Source organism: Mus pahari, chromosome 2 (assembly GCF_900095145.1).
Source record: "Mus pahari chromosome 2, PAHARI_EIJ_v1.1, whole genome shotgun sequence".
In the NCBI taxonomy this organism is placed as follows: domain Eukaryota; kingdom Metazoa; phylum Chordata; class Mammalia; order Rodentia; family Muridae; genus Mus; species Mus pahari.
Window position 1 is genome coordinate 19,309,560 of NC_034591.1, and position 15,932 is coordinate 19,325,491.

Sequence of the window (15,932 nt, forward strand, 5' to 3'; positions counted from 1 at the left end):
GTTCCAGAACAGCCAGGGCTACATAGAGAACACAGAGAAGCCCTGTCTCGAAAAAACCAAAATAAATAAATAAATAAATAAATAAATAAATAAATAAATAAAAATGAAAGCGAGGTCAGCTTATGAATGGAGTGGGTTTTTTTGAAAGCGAGGTCAGCTTATGAATGGAGTGGGTTTTTTGTGGCTCACAGTGTTGGAGGCCCTGCCCCCCCCCCCATCTGCTGATCTGTTGCTATGGGCCTGTTGCTATGGCCTGCGCTGAGTGGGATGGGGGAAGCATGTGGAGAAGCTGACTTCATTTCCTGAGCCAGACACAGGAAAGTCCCCATCCTGGGTACCACTCAATAACAGTACCCTGTCCTACATCCAGTAGTAAGGCTCTGCGGGCCAGCCCTTAACTCACAGGGTAGGGGAAATACTCAAAATCCAAACTTTGGCTATCAAAAGGCCCACAGCTATAATCTTAGCACTTAGGAGGCTGAGGCAGGAGAATTCTGATTTCTAGTCTGTCTTGGGGGGCTCAGAGAGACACAAAGTAAAGGTATGTGGAGCAACTGTTGAGAAATTGTAAAGGGCCCTTGGAATAAAAGAATCTCACAGAGCTGATAAAAGTGTGAATGCAGAATACACCAAGAACCCTTTAGTCAGCACCCAGCTTTCAAATGAAAAGCAGCCTGGGGCTTGGAGAGATGGCCCAGTGGCTATGCCCACTGCTCACATAAAAAGGCCAGAACTCACTTCCCAGAACTTATGTATACAGACAGGAAGATCCATGGGGCTTGCTGGCTTCCAGCCTGGAAGACCTTCATCAAAGCAACAAGGTAGAATGCTGGGAGAGGGGTGGGCCCTCAACACTCTGCATGCACACCCATACACACATTTGTGTATCTCATGTGCACACTTGCACACACACACACCTTTTATTTTCCCAAATAAAATATACAAATGACTAATGAGCACATTCTGTTTATATCCAAGGGAAACAAACAGGCAGCAGGTAGAGATGGCTTAGAGGGTTAGAGCTTGCCACCAAACGCATCTGCGGGACCCAGGTGCTGAAATGATAGAACTGGCTCCTACAAGCTCTCCTTGGACCTCCAGAGTGTGGCCTGTTGTACCCCGCTGTGCACAGAAAGATAAAGGGAAAGACATAAACGTAATGTATGGCCAAAGGATAGAAAAACCCCAAGCAAGGGTTGGGCCCATCAGCTGCTAAGTGGGTGAGCGGCAGAATAACCAGTGCAGATACGCACTACAGCATCCTGAATGTTTTCTTTATGGTATCGGGGCTCAAACCCAGGACTTCATGCATGCTAGGCAAGCGATCTTCCACTAAGCTATCCCTTATCCTAGAAATGCTAAGGGAGAGAAGTCAGTCTTGAAAGACCACATGGTACGGGATTGTGCTTGCATGACAGCCATAGCAGAGGGTCTATCTGGACATAAAGAGCTGGTCACCTAGGGCTGGAGGAGGTTTGAGAGAGTGGGGAGTTGGTCCACTCAGGGTTTCTGTAAACACTATGACCAAAAGCCACTTAGGGAGGGAAGGACTAATTTCAACTTACACTTCCAGGTTACAGTTCATGACTGAGGGATGCCAGGCAGGAATTCAAGCAGAACTGAGAGGCAGGAACTGATGCAGAAGCCACGGAGGGATGCTGCTTACTGGCTTTCTCCCTGTGGTTTGCTCAGCCTGCTTTCTTTTGCCACCCAGGATCACATGCCTAGGGGTAGCATCATGCCCAGGGGACTGATCCTGCCAACATCGATCACTAATCAAGAAAATGCCCCACAGACTTTTTCACAGGCCAGTCTTAGGGGGGCTTTTCTCAATTGAAGTTTTTCTTCCCGGATGACTCTGGCTTCTGTAGGTTGGACAAAAGCAAAACAAACCGCAAGAGAGATGGACAAACACACAGGATTCTCCTTGCGGGTGATGGAGTGTTCTACAATGGCTTGTATGATGTTACACACAACTTTGAATATACTACACACCACAACTGTGAATATACTACACACCACTGGGGTTGTACATGATACCACATCTCAATAATGTAGTTTCTCTGACAGGAGCTGCCCCAATGCCGCCACAAGGATGGCCACGGTTTAAAAACAGAGAATCTCAAGTGTTGACAAGACCAGGAGACAACTGCAGCCACTTTGGAAAGCTGTCTGTCCCTCCCTGAGGCCAAGCATCTTGACTCTGCTCCTAGGAGTTACCTCAGAGAACTGAACACGTGTCCAAATTCAAGTGTGGACGTGAATGCCCCCAGGTGCCATCAGTAGGTGAACAGGTAGACAGATGCTGTGTTCACACGGGGAGGTTTTATTTAGCTAGGGAAGAAAGGAAAGATTGGTCCAGGTCATGGTATGGATGAGCTTAGAAAGCATTCTACTGTGGGATGAAGCCAGAGTCAAAAGGACTCGCATATCATGATCCTGTCTAGAGGCAGACAGACAGACAGACAGCAGGTTAGTTAGTAGTTGCCAGAAGCTTGCAGGAGGGTATGAGGTGCAGCTGTGCAATGCACACCGGGTTTCCCACGAAGGTGAGCTCTGTACAAACAGTGGGCAAGGCTGGGTGACATGGTGAGTGGTCTTCCTAGCCCCCGTAGCACAGAGTAAAATAGTTACCATGGTAAATCTACTTAGATCTCTTTCTTTGAGACAGGTTGTCGCGTAGCCCAGGCTAGCCTCAAATCACCACCTAGCCTCAGATGATCTTGAATTTCTGATTCTCATACCATTACCTCCCAAATACAGGGATTACAGGTGCTGAATCACACTCTTGTTTATATGGCGTTGGGAACAGAACCTAGGCTTTCTGAATACTAAGCAAGCACTCTACCAACTGAGGTCATCTCTGGCTCGCTTGTGGTTTTTAATGTGCACACACACACACCAACTTTTTAAAAGAGATGTTTATTGAACCTGCTAGATTATTACTATTACTGAATAATCACCAGAAAATTAAAATTAATGTTTAGAGCATGTGGTGGCTTGAGTATGCTTAGCTCGTGGAAAGTGGCACTGTTAGGAGGTGTGGCCTTGCTGGAGATGGTGTGACCTTGTTAGGGGAAGTGTGTCACTGAGGAAAAAGGGCGCAAGGTCTCCTATCTATACCCAGTTCTGACCAGTGTGATCCAGACCCTCCTTCTGGCTGCCTGCAGATCAAGAAATAGAACTCTGGAGGGAGAGGGAGTGGGGGGGACTGGGGGGAGGGGGCTGCAATCTGGATGTAATAAGTAAATGTGACTAAATAAATTAATTAATGAAAAACAAACAAACAAAAACAAAGGAGTCGCACTCTTGGCTTCTCCATACCATGTCTGCCTCCATGCTGCCGTGTTCCCTGCCATGATGATAATTGACTGAACTCCTAAAACTGTAAGCCAGCCCCAATTAAATGTTATTGTTTTCTAGGCAGTGGTGGCGCACGTCTTTAATCCCAGCACTCGGGAGGCAGAAGCAGGTGGATTTTTGAGTTCGAGACCAGCCTGGTCTACAGAGTGAGTTCCAGGACAGCCAGGGCTACACAGAGAAACTGTGTCTCGAAAAAAAAAAAATGTTGTCATTTATAGAGCTGCATTGGTTGTGGTGTCTGTTTACAATAGTAAAACCCTAAGTAAGGCTGGAAGACAACTTAGCTGATGGCACATTTGACAAGGACCTGAATCCCGGCACCTGGAGGTAGAGGCAGCAGGGATCCCTGGAGATGGATTTCTGCCAGGCAAGGCCAAATCAGTGATCTCCAGGTTCTCAAAAAATAAGACAAAGAGGGACTGAGGAAACCATGTCAGTCTCTGGCTCCCACATGCATGCGCACAGCCACCTGCACAAACCCATGCATGCACAGGTGTCACAGTGTCACAGTCAGCAGGGAAATGATACGTCACTGCTACGTGACACCTTTAAGTGTGTTTACATTTAAGCACAATAAAACTTTAGGGAAAGGTTTCCATGTGACAATGATAATAAAGATTCAGAGGTGACTATATTAAAATTTCCCTGCAAAGTACATCTGTATAACAAGTCTCCTGTGACATTCACTGTAAGGGTGAGTTCTGGTGACTCAGGGAAGGGCCTAGAGAGAAAGGATTTGTAATAGAGCAGGAGTCTATTGATGGAGGGTGGGGCCTCTTTCACAAAGATGGGTGCTGTTCACTGGGAGAAAAGCTCATGATTAGGGCTTGAAACAAATGTTCAGGATTTGGGGATCTAGGAGAAGGCTGTCTCCACAGAGTAGCAAGAGCGCTCCAGTTGCTGGGCAACACCCTCGCCAGTCGTTTGGGTGAAAAAATGTTAATTCCTTCCTTTGTGGGGGCGGAGAACCCGCATGCTTCACCACTCTGGTTCCCCCAATGGCTTCTCTAAGCAGTGTCTTCTACACACATGAACATATACACATAAAAAATATTAATACTTAGGGGCTGGAGAGATGGCTCAGTGGTTAAGAGCACTGACTGCTCTTCTAGAGGTCCTAAGTTCAATTCCCAGCAACCACATGGTGAATCTGTAATGGGATCCGATGCCCTCTTCTAGTGTGTGTCTGAAGATGGCTGCAGTGTACTCCTATAAATAAAAAATAGATAAATCTTTGAAAAAGTTAATGTGTAGAGTCTAGCACATGGTCATCAACCTTTGGTATATACATGTGGGTGTGGCTGGGGTACAGAGGAGCCTTGGGCAATGCCTATCAGCCTTCAGTTAGTCCCAGGGCCAGGCCTGAGCTGACACCCTCAGCTCATTGCCTGCTCCCCACCCCCTCACCTATTCTTTCAGCTTGGCTTGAAAGGAGGGGTCACATCTATTCCTCTCAGATTCAAAATATAAAAGGAGGTATCATTAGAAAGCCCACTCTCAGGCTGAGGATGAAATTAGCCATAGTTACTGACAAGTTGAGTTTGACACCCAATCGCATAGTAGGGAGAGAACTGACTCCCACAGGTGATCCTCTGACCTGTGTGTGTGTATGTGTGTGTGTGTGTGTGTGTGTGTGTGTCACACACAGGGCAGTGGTGGCACACACCTTTAATCCCATCACTTAGGAGAGACACTCGGATCTCTGAGTGGAAACCAGCCTCATCTATGAGTGAGTTCCAGGATAGCCAGGGTGACATAGAGAAACCCTGTCTCAACAAACAAACAAACAAACAAACAAACAAACAAACAAAAAAGTCCAGGCTCCTTCATATGGCCACTGATGGCCCCTCTGGGCATGAGACCCTGTGGACACAGATCTGCACATGCGCAGGACTCTCTGTGGTTGCCCACATCCGGCCCTGGAGTGTCAGCCCTTTCTGGTCTCTGACCAGGGTTGTGTTCTGTAGAAGCAAGCCAGCTGGCGAACCTACCCCAGATTCCCACTTTATCTCCTGCAGCGTCTTCCCAGGAACTTCCGAGAATGCAGAGCTAACTCTGCAGAGGGCTGCAAAGGAGAATGCAGAGCTAACTCTGCAGAGGGCTGCAAAGCTTCCTACACAGAGCTCCCTTTTCCGGCCAAGAGGGACTGACAAGGACCTGCTTGCCCTCCTGTTTCTCAAAGCAACCAGAATCAGACACACAAAACACTCAGAGCAGTTGTTTTCATGACATCGGGCAATGGAGGACAGTAATCCCGAGGGATGGGAAAATGAGGTCCAGGCTACCTCTGGCCTCAGAGCAGGAAGGGGACCCTGCAGAGTCCACTGGACTTCCTGAGAAGTCAGCAGAATATTTAGGGCTGGTTGCTGTTGGTGGGACAGGGCAGCGAAGGGAAACCCCCCAAGTGTTTCAGGCCGGAAGGATCCCTGTCCAGCAGTCATTATGATTTACATTCCACACGTTGAAAAGGTCTGTAGAGGCAACTCAGTGGCAGAGGATGTGTCCAGAACATAGACCCCCATCTTCCCTTCCTTCCACCCAAAAACATTGAAAATATCAGAATCCCAGATTGAGCTAGAGATAAAAATGATGTCTGAAGTTAAACACTAACTTCGGATGGGATTGACAGCTCATTAAGTGTTACAGAAGGCCATGGACTCCAAAACAGTGCAGTGCAAACTTCAGGAAATGAAACAGAAGGAAAAATTACTTGGGGAAAGAAGGAAGGCCACTAAAAATACAGTACATGAAAAGAAAACTGTGACCCAGAAGGAATTCAACCAGTGTGAAGTGTTACTGGGAGTCTTAGAAAAGGGAACAGGGGGAGGAAAAACCGTTAGAGGAATCTGTGGTAGAGAGTTACCACACTGGATATGAAGTTAAAACCCAGAGTTCCAAAGAATTTGTTGAACCTCCAGCACAAAACGGGCAAGAAAAACAGGCCAGCAAAGACTGACCTCCATGCCCAATGATAAGAGTCTAGTCGCTGGGTCTCACACAGTGAAAGTGAACTGACTGGCATTCACTCACACATACACGTACACATAATAAAAATAAGACTGTGTAGGGGCTAGAGAAATGGATCAGCAGTTAAGAGCACTGACTGCTCCTGCAGAGGACCTGGGTTTGGGTACCACCATCCATATGATGTCTTACAACCATCCATAAATCTAATTATAGCCGGGCGTGGTGGCACACGCCTTTAATCTCAGCACTTGGGAGGCAGAGGCAGGCGGATTTCTGAGTTCGAGGCCAGCCTGGTCTACAGAGTGAGTTCAGGACAGCCAGGGCTACACAGAGAAACCCTGTCTTGAAAAACCAAAAAAAAAAAAAAAAAAAAAAAGCTAGTTAAATACAGAAGATCGGATGCCTATCCTGACTTCCATGGGCACCAGGCATACATACATGTAAGTAAGACACTTGTGAACATAAAATAAATGAATGTATAAATACATACATGCATGAATAATATCAGGGCTGCAGTGACTCATCAGGTAAAGGCACTTGCTACCAAGCTTGAGGACCTCAGTCCAGTCTCCAGACTCAGGTGGAGGGAGAGAACACTCTCCTGTGGGTTGTCCTCTGACCTTTACACACACATTTTGGCATGCATAACCCAATTCCAAATAAATAAGTGATTTTTTGCTTGGCTGGTTGATTGGTTAGTTTTTGGTTTTGCTTTGTTTTGTTTTTCCATGACAGGGTTCTTCTATCGGGCAGCCCTGGCTGCCCTGGAGCTCTCTCTGTAGACCAGGCTGGCCTCAAACTAACGAAGATCCACCTGCCTCTGTCTCCAGAGAGCTGAGATCGCGTGTCACTGCTGCCTAGCCAAAATAAATGAGTGTAATTTTTTTTTTTTTTTTTAAGGAATGACCCAGACCAGGCTTGTGATGCACACCTGTTATCCTAGCACTGGAGAGGCAGGGTTTAAGCATTTTGATCTACATCATGAGTTCCAGGCCTGCTGAGGCTACATACGGAGATCCTGTCTCAAAAGAAAAGGAAAAAAAAAACAAACAAAAACTCAGAAGAAACAGATCAGAAGTCACTAGTTCCCTCTCTGGACAGTGGCGATTGTTTCCCAAGTGTGTGCATCTGTGAAAACACATCTAAATTCTAGCCCAGTCACAGCTGTCTTCCACCCTTCATACGAACCTCAGCAGACACTGTACGGCTTCCGAGGAGAAGGAATGTGCATAAGAGACTGTGTGCCAGCAGGCCCGAGAGCAGCTGTTAGCATGGAGCGCCCATGTGTGCTCATGCAGAGTGAGGATCTGCTTGCATATCTGGATGCATGCATGCTGTGAGGGCTCCTGTGGGATGTGAGTAATGCATGTATGCACATATGCATGTTTCCGGACGTGTGCACGAGAGTGTGAGAGCGCGTTTGTGTGCGCATGGGTATCTGAATATCAGTGTACGTTTCTGTGAGTACGCGTGAGCACGTGTGTGTAAAGCCATATGTGTCTGAGTGGGAGGGTCTAGGGAGGAAAACAGCATCTGCTTCCACTCACTCCAGAAGCCGCACGGCCCTCAGAACCAGCCTGTTCTCTGTGGAGGTTTTGAGCACAGCTTCATACCGCCAGGCTGCTCAGAGTTTTCTCTCTGCAATTAGTGTCCTCTGCTGAGAGCCAGGGCAGCAGAGCCACCACTGTCACCATGCCTGCCTTTTGCTATGTAAGATATGTGCAAGTTCATAAGTGTGCAAGTGCAGGTCAGAGGACAATCAAATGCTGGTCCTCACCTTATACCTTGTTTGAAGCCATCTCATTCATTAAGCCAGATCTGTTGGCTTTGAGAGATTATCTGGTCTCTGCCACCCTTCTTGCTAGAGGAGCTCTAGGATTGCATCAGCAATGAATCTAGCTTTTGCACAGGTTCTGAGGACTCAAACGCAAGCCCTCATGAAATGCACAGCCAGCACTGCACGTGCAGTTTTGCTGGGACTCAGTTTTGATGCAACAGTGCACACATTAAGGGGTGGCAGCTGACCAAGCAGAGGTTCAAAGAAGCAGAGCACACCACGGTTGCTACACATCACAGGGTCCCAGAACACGAGGGTAACTTGAGTTCCCTGGGACAATGAGTATGGCTCAAGGCACCTTGTCAATGACCAGAGATTTGGGTTCAATGATGTTCTAACGTGCTAATCATTTCATGGAGTTCCTATTAGTAACAGAACCAAGAAATTCATACATGAAGATACCCTTCAAATACATCAGGCATGTAGGTGTGTGGCTGTTAGTCTTGGAACTTGATAGGTTTAGAATCAGCACAGAAACAGGCCTCTGAGCATGATATGAGGGAGTTTCTAGGCTAGGTTAACTGAGGTGGGAAGGCAGAGCTACTGTGAATGGCACTGTGCCCTGGCTGGGGTCCTGGACTAAGTAAAGAAGAAAAAGCAACTTGTACCAGCATTCGTGCTGCTGTACTCACATCATTTATTCCAAGAAGATGGGTTCTAGAGCTAGCCTAGCTGTTCGCTAGCTTAAGGGAGTAGGAAGAATCTTGCCTCTGACTATGCAGGCAATGCAAGGGTCATTCAGGGGAGCTCCCGACTCTGAGGGGCATTTAAATTACTAGCCACCTCTGGTCCTGGTTCTAGAAGCTTGATATGTTCCGGGCCAATAGGTAATGCAGGTCTCTAAGCCATTAATCACCTCCAATTTCCAGCTCTCTAGATGGAAAGACCAGATTTTACATCCATTCCTTTGAGAAGACAATCCGGTGTGCTTAACTTTTGGTTTTCCTGGAGATCTCTGGGCACAAGAACCTTCATACAGTGTTCCTAAAAACCCTCTGCTTCTTTTGGGGGAACAAGATCTCTCAGTGAACCTCGAACTTAGCAATTTGGTAAGGCTGGCTGGTCAGCAAGCTTTGGGAATCCTCCTGTCCCCACTTCCCCAGTGCTGAGGTTACTGCACGCACCATCACACTTGACTGGTGAGAGAAAAGGTTCTGCTCTTGCAGAGGACTTGAATGCAGTTCCCAACACCCACATTGGGTGGTTGACAGCTATACAGTTGCAGTGGGGCTGAGGGACGTGGAATCCACAGGCATTTCCACTCAACGAGCACACACACACACACACACACACACACACACACACACACGCACACACACACTTAAAAATAAGTCTTTATAAAGCCAGGCAGTGGTGGCAGAGGAAGGCAGATTTCTGAGTTTGAGGCCAGCCTGAGTTTGAGGAGTGAGTTCCAGGGCAGCCTCAGTTGAGTTTTGATGTAATTATGCTTCCATGATCACCAGGGATTGCACTACACCAGGAAACTGTTTTCTAAACTACACTGTGTTTGAATCTGTTGGAAACAAACTGTCTGGCATCAGACTCCTTAGAAGGTTTGAAAGGTATAGAAGGCAGAGAGCTGATGTGTGGGCATCCTCAGAACATTATTTTCTTCACTGGAGAACAAAGCTCCAGCTGGGCTCGTGACCCTCAGCCTGGATCCACATACCCCTAGGAGAAGCTTTTCTCTGGCCCACATCCCAGGAATCACTGTGTGAGAAGAAACCTCATGCTTTTATTACTCAGATTCAGAGAACCACGGAACCCGTGCCACGTTCTGCGTTAGCCGATTCGGGGTCTTCTCCACAAAGAACTGGACTCTGTGGTGAGCTGCTTACTTAGCCTTGGCGTTTCCCGCTTCTGGTTTGAACTTCTCCGCTCCAGACATCTCTTTAAAGACTATTTTATATTACACTGTTTTTAGATAGGGATTCATTATTGTATTCCAAGCTAACCTCAAACTCATGAACTCCCTGTCTCAATCTCCCATCAAGCCAGAATCTCCTCCTGGTTTTTGCTTTGTTTTGTTGAGACAGATTTTTATCTGTGTAGTCCTGACTTTCCTGGAACTCACTCTGTAGACCAGGCTGGCCTCAAACTCACAGAGATCCGAATGCCTCTGCCTCTCAAGTGCTGGTATTAAAGGTATGAACCACCATACAATATTTTTATCATATTATTCCCCCTCCCTCAACTCAATTTTATAGAGGAACAATGAATTACAAATAATATATAACATTGTATTTCACCACCACCACTAAGCGTCTACTCGGTTGGAAATGGACCAGAGACAAGACAAAGCACTTTCTTCAACAGTAAGATTTTCCGTTCTGGGTCCTGGGACTCTGGTAGGATAAATAGAAAGGGCCTTCCTGGCCACTCACTAAAACTACTTTAGGCCTAAACCTGAGTCTTACCTCATCTTAAACCTGCTCTATTGGCAAAGGCTGGTCTCATTCCACCCAAGGACTCTGTCCCCACCCAAGGAGTGTAGACATGTGGTCTCACAGATTAGAACACTTAGCCACAGCTGAGGTAGTACCACCAACCCACAATTCAATTGTTGACCCACACTTTCAACAAAGGGCTGCATACCTGCAGACTGGACCCAGGCAGGACTCCCTGGATCTACCCCATACCCAGCAAAACACTGCACATCTGTCAGCTGGCTCCGAGGGTGACACGCCACACCACATTACTAAGAAAGGAACTGCACACTTGCAGGCTGTGACCCTGTCCACCCTCCCCACCCCATCCAGAGCGGTCACAAGGAAAAGTTGCAGCTGGTCTCCACAGGATTGTTTTACTCCACAGACTGCATAGCAGGGTCACGGGCAGCAAGGAAGCCAACAGCCTCTTTATAAAAACATTCATCGTGCAGGACAGGCTCAACAAGGATGGAAAGCCACTTCTTCCTGTGTCCCGGCTGACACCAGGCCTCGAAGGTGTTGCCTGAGCAGGGCTTGAGAAGGTTGGGCTAGGCTCAGGTAGCCCCACCTCGCTCTGCGTGGTCTCCCCTCGAGGTTCCTCAGCAGTCAGGGCGCCCCTCCCTGCACTGCAGTCAACAGGAATCACGAGACCAACAACAGGTGAGCATCAGGACAAGGACAACATGAGGCACACTTGGGACAAGTAAGACCCGGATGTTGCCAGGGTCAGGAAGGGTCTTCAGTACCCTCTGAGACGCTGAGTACCTCAGCAAGAAGAGTGAAGCTTTTGTTCTGTGTAAAATTTCACATCGAATCCAACCCAGCACAGCCACTGTGGCTGAACGCACGTCTCCATGGCAGAGGGAGCATTCACACTGCCATGTACACATTCACATTCACACTCCTATGCACACACTCACACTGCTGTGTGCACACTCACACTGCTGGGTGCACATTCACACTGCTGGGTGCATATTCACACTACTGTGTGTACATTCACACTGCTGTGTACAGTCACACTGCTGTGTGCACACTCACTGCCATGTACACATTCACACTGCTGCTGCTATGTGCACATTCACACTATTGTGTGTACACTCACTGCTGTGTGCACACTCACACTGTGTACATACTCACTGCTGTGTGTACACTCACACTGTATACACACACTACTGGGCACACATTCACACTGATGTGTACACACTCACACTGCTGTGTGTGCATTTACACTGCTGTCTGCACACCCACTGCTATATACACACTCACAATGCTGTGTGCACATTTACACTGCTGTGTGCACATGCTGTGTACACATTCACACTACTGCTGTGTACACATTCACACTGCTGCTGTGTGCACATTCACACTGCTGTATACACACTGCTGTATACACACTGCTGTGTGTACATTTACACTGCTGTGTGCACACTCACTGCTATATATATACTCTACTGTGTGCACATTTACACTGCTGTGGTACACATTCACACTGTGTGTACATTCACACTGCTGTGTGTACATTCACACTGCTGTGCACACATTCACACTGCTGTGCTCACATTCACACTGCTGTGTGCACATTCACACTGTGTACACACACTCACACTGCTGTGTGCACATTTACACTGCTGTGTTACACATTCACACTGTGTGCACATTCACACTGCTGTGTACACATTGTCACCACCTCAGCCCAGCACTGTATCTTCTCCAGCTGGTAGGATTTGAATGTAGAATGCCCCCCAATAGGGTCCTGTGCTTGCACTCTTGGTTTCCAGCTGGTGACACTGTTTGGGGAATTGTAGAATCTTTGGGACATATAGAATATATAGCCCAGCTCTCAGATACGGGTCTCTGGAGCAAACCTTGAAGAATATGCATCTCTGATCCTGGCTGGGGCTCCCAGCTACCTCCCCATCAGCAGACACAGTGGTAGAAAACCACCACAGCCTGGCTACTCTGATGGCCCCATACCCTCTGAGACCATGAGCCCAGATAAACCTCCTAAGAGTTGCTTCTGTAGGTGTTCTGACAGTGAGAAAAGTAGCTAACACACCAAAGGGAACTCTGTGGCGGTTTATTAATTATTATTATTATTATTATCATCATTATTATTGGTTTTGATTTTTGAATATAATGTTTCTCTGTGTGTAGCTTTGGCTGTCCTGGAACTCACTCTGTAGACCAGGCTGGCTTTAAACTCACAGAGCTCTGCCTCTCCTCTCTGCCTCCCTGCCTCCCTGTCTGTCTGCTTCAGAGTGCTAGGATTCAAGACCTTCGCTATCACACCCTGCAGTGGTTTATTTTTGGTTTCACAGTGGTGGGGCTAGAATTCAGAGCCTCACACATGGTAGGGCAAGTGCTCAGCCACTAGCTACACCCTCAGCCATGAAGCTGGATTTTAAAACATGTCTTGTCCCACGGGTTATGTTAAAAACTCTACCGAGGTTTCTAGAGGGAAAAGGACACTTAGGGGTTAGCTCTGCTCTGAAGGCTTTCTAGCCAAGGAGTGGCCAAGCAGGACACAGCTGGAGATGGGACAGAGGGAAGCCAGGAAGGGAATGGACAGAGACCCATGCATGGCCCTGGTATGGGCTGAGGAGTAGGGAGAGGCATACCACAGCCATGGCTAGGCATCAGTATGGGCTTCAAGGGGAAAGTTTTCCCCTGTGGTCTGACCAGGCCTGATAAACAATGCCTTCAGATCCCTGATCAGCAAGGGGTCTGAGGAACACGGAGATGGCTCTAAGAAGTTCCAGTTTTCCAAACCACAGAGTGGAGACAGAAATAGGAGAAGCATGTACCACACTAAAGGCTCTCTCATCTTCGGTCTATCGACCCCCTGGATGGACTTCAGATAAACTGCACGGCTGCCCACAGGCTCTGCAGTGAGAAGCTTGTTTTTCTTCTTCCTGACCAAAAGCAGATTTTACTGACAGATTAGCAAGCAGGGGGCTGGGGTGACAGGGAGGTCACCCAGGAGTGCAAAGCTGTGTGAAGCACTGAATCACTCTAATGAGGCGCCTCTGCTCCTGTGAGGTGGAAGAGAGACAAGTTCAAGAGGAGTCCCTGCAACTGGCTTTGGCAAGGTAGGGCAGTGGTGCCATCTGGCTCCCAGGAGGAAGCCCTTCCCCCATAAGGGCAGACGACTATCCCCCGCCCCCCCGTACACCTGTGACACTGAGTCACGGGACATTGAAGTGGAAACTTCTAGCTCTGGAAAGTCACTTATGCCAAATGATGTTTTGCTGGGGCACACAGGTGAAAGGATGTCTTGCTACAGCAAACACATGAAAGACCGTTTTTCCTGAAGCAGGCACAGGTGAAAGGATGTGTGATGGAGGAGTATAAATATGACCCCACAGACAGTGGGAGGCGAGCATTGGTTTGGTTTGCTCTGCTCAGCCTCGCTATTCTTCGCTAAAGACACACATGTATTGATTCGCTTTACATAGCATTGTTGAGCTCAACTTGTGGTAATGCTGCCATTGAGAGAAGCTCACCCAAGAACTGCTTGTGGGGTTCCTAGGCAGCTTCTTCAGGATTGAACTACAGCTGCCTGGTGTCTGTTTGCTGAAAGGACTGGACTGCAGCTGCTGGTTTGTGCCTGGTATCTGCCTGCCTAGAGGACTGGTCTGCAGCTGCTGAATTGTATTTGGTGTTTGTTATGGGACTAAACTGCTGCCAAAGAAGTTCAAACTCGCTCCCAAAGAACCATTGCTGAACAGGTCCACTTCCCCCATATCCTAATAACTTTTCTCTTCCACTACCTCTCCTGGGTGATGGGCTAGAGAGAGGTCGAACCCTTATTAAAAGTGGGTTGCAAAAGAGTGTATGGCTGCCGGGCGGTGGTGGCGCACGCCTTTAATCCCAGCACTCGGGAGGCAGAGGCAGGCGGATTTCTGAGTTCGAGGCCAGCCTGGTCTACAAAGTGAGTTCCAGGACAGCCAGGGCTACACAGAGAAACCCTGTCTCGAAAAACCAAAAAAAAAAAAAAACAAAAAAAAAAACAGTGTATGGCTACAGGGTGACCCCTGAGTGAGAGTCCTGCTGTCACCCAGCTCTTCTCCCTGCTTCCCTCAAATACATGACCACTGACTGACACGCACATCGTAAAGAGCTTCACTTCACATTGGGAGCACAGCTCCATGGTGGCATGCAAACTGCCGTGCTGCAACTGTTCTCTCACAGGTCACTTGGCTGCTGCTTCTTCTTCTTCTTCTTCTTCTTCTTCTTCTTCTTCTTCTTCTTCTTCTTCTTCTTCTTCTTCTTTTTGGTTTTTCGAGACAGGGTTTCTCTGTGTAGCCCTGGCTGTCCTGGAATTCGCTCTGTAGACCAGGCTGGCCTCAAACTCAGAAATCCGCCTGCCTCTGCCTCCCAAGTGCTGGGATTAAAAGTGTGCGTCACCACACCCGGCTACTTGGCTTCTTTAGTTGTGTTTGGTGTTGGCTTTTTTAAGACAGGGCCTCACTCCTGGCTGGCCTAGAACTTACTACATACATCAAGTTGGCTTTGAACTTGCAGTGATCTACCTGCCTCTGCTTAGAACTGCGGGCGTGAGTCACCACAGCTGGCTTGAGCTTTCACATTATGTAGGGTGCATGTAACAGATAGGATTGCATTTATCTCACAAAGAACAGGATTTTGGTTTTCTCCCAACTTCAAATCAAATATCCTAATATATGCAAATGTGTGGTTCAGTGTAGGGGCAATGGGTCTGAATCCTGCTCACTGTGTCATCCTAAGCAAATTACTTAACTGTCTGAGTCTAACCACCTCATTTGTCCAGGGGTGATAAGAAGCACAGGTGCCACTGTATATATCAAGCAAAACTGCATGAATTATATCTACTGAAGAGCCTGATATTAAAGTCAGCACTCAGTAAACCCCCATAGTAATGCTATTCACAATAAGCAAGAGTGTGAGGCCCTTAGCCAGGGCCAGCTGGATTCTGCCGTCCTCTGATGTGTTGGGGTCTGGAGTGGATGGTTATGGAGAAGGAAGGACAGACAGGGCCCTGTCTTCCTCCAGGAAGGTCTTACTGTCAGATGTGCTCACCCATGGAAGCAAGCTGGCTGCAACTCTCCCACAAAGGGGTCTGCTCCCGTTCCAGAGCACAACACTCCGGGTTGACTCTACACAAACTCCCTCCCCAAGGGAAGCAGTTGAGAAGGTATCTGTCTTGTTGATTGTTTTCTAGTAGTTTCTTTGGGTCCTTGGCCTGAGCCTCAAGGGGATGGAGGGTCTCCTGGGGGATCTGTCAGTTCCCTGAGCTTTAGTGGCTTCTCAGTGGAATGCAGTAAGAGTCAGCATGCCCTGGGGACTCATATAGCAGA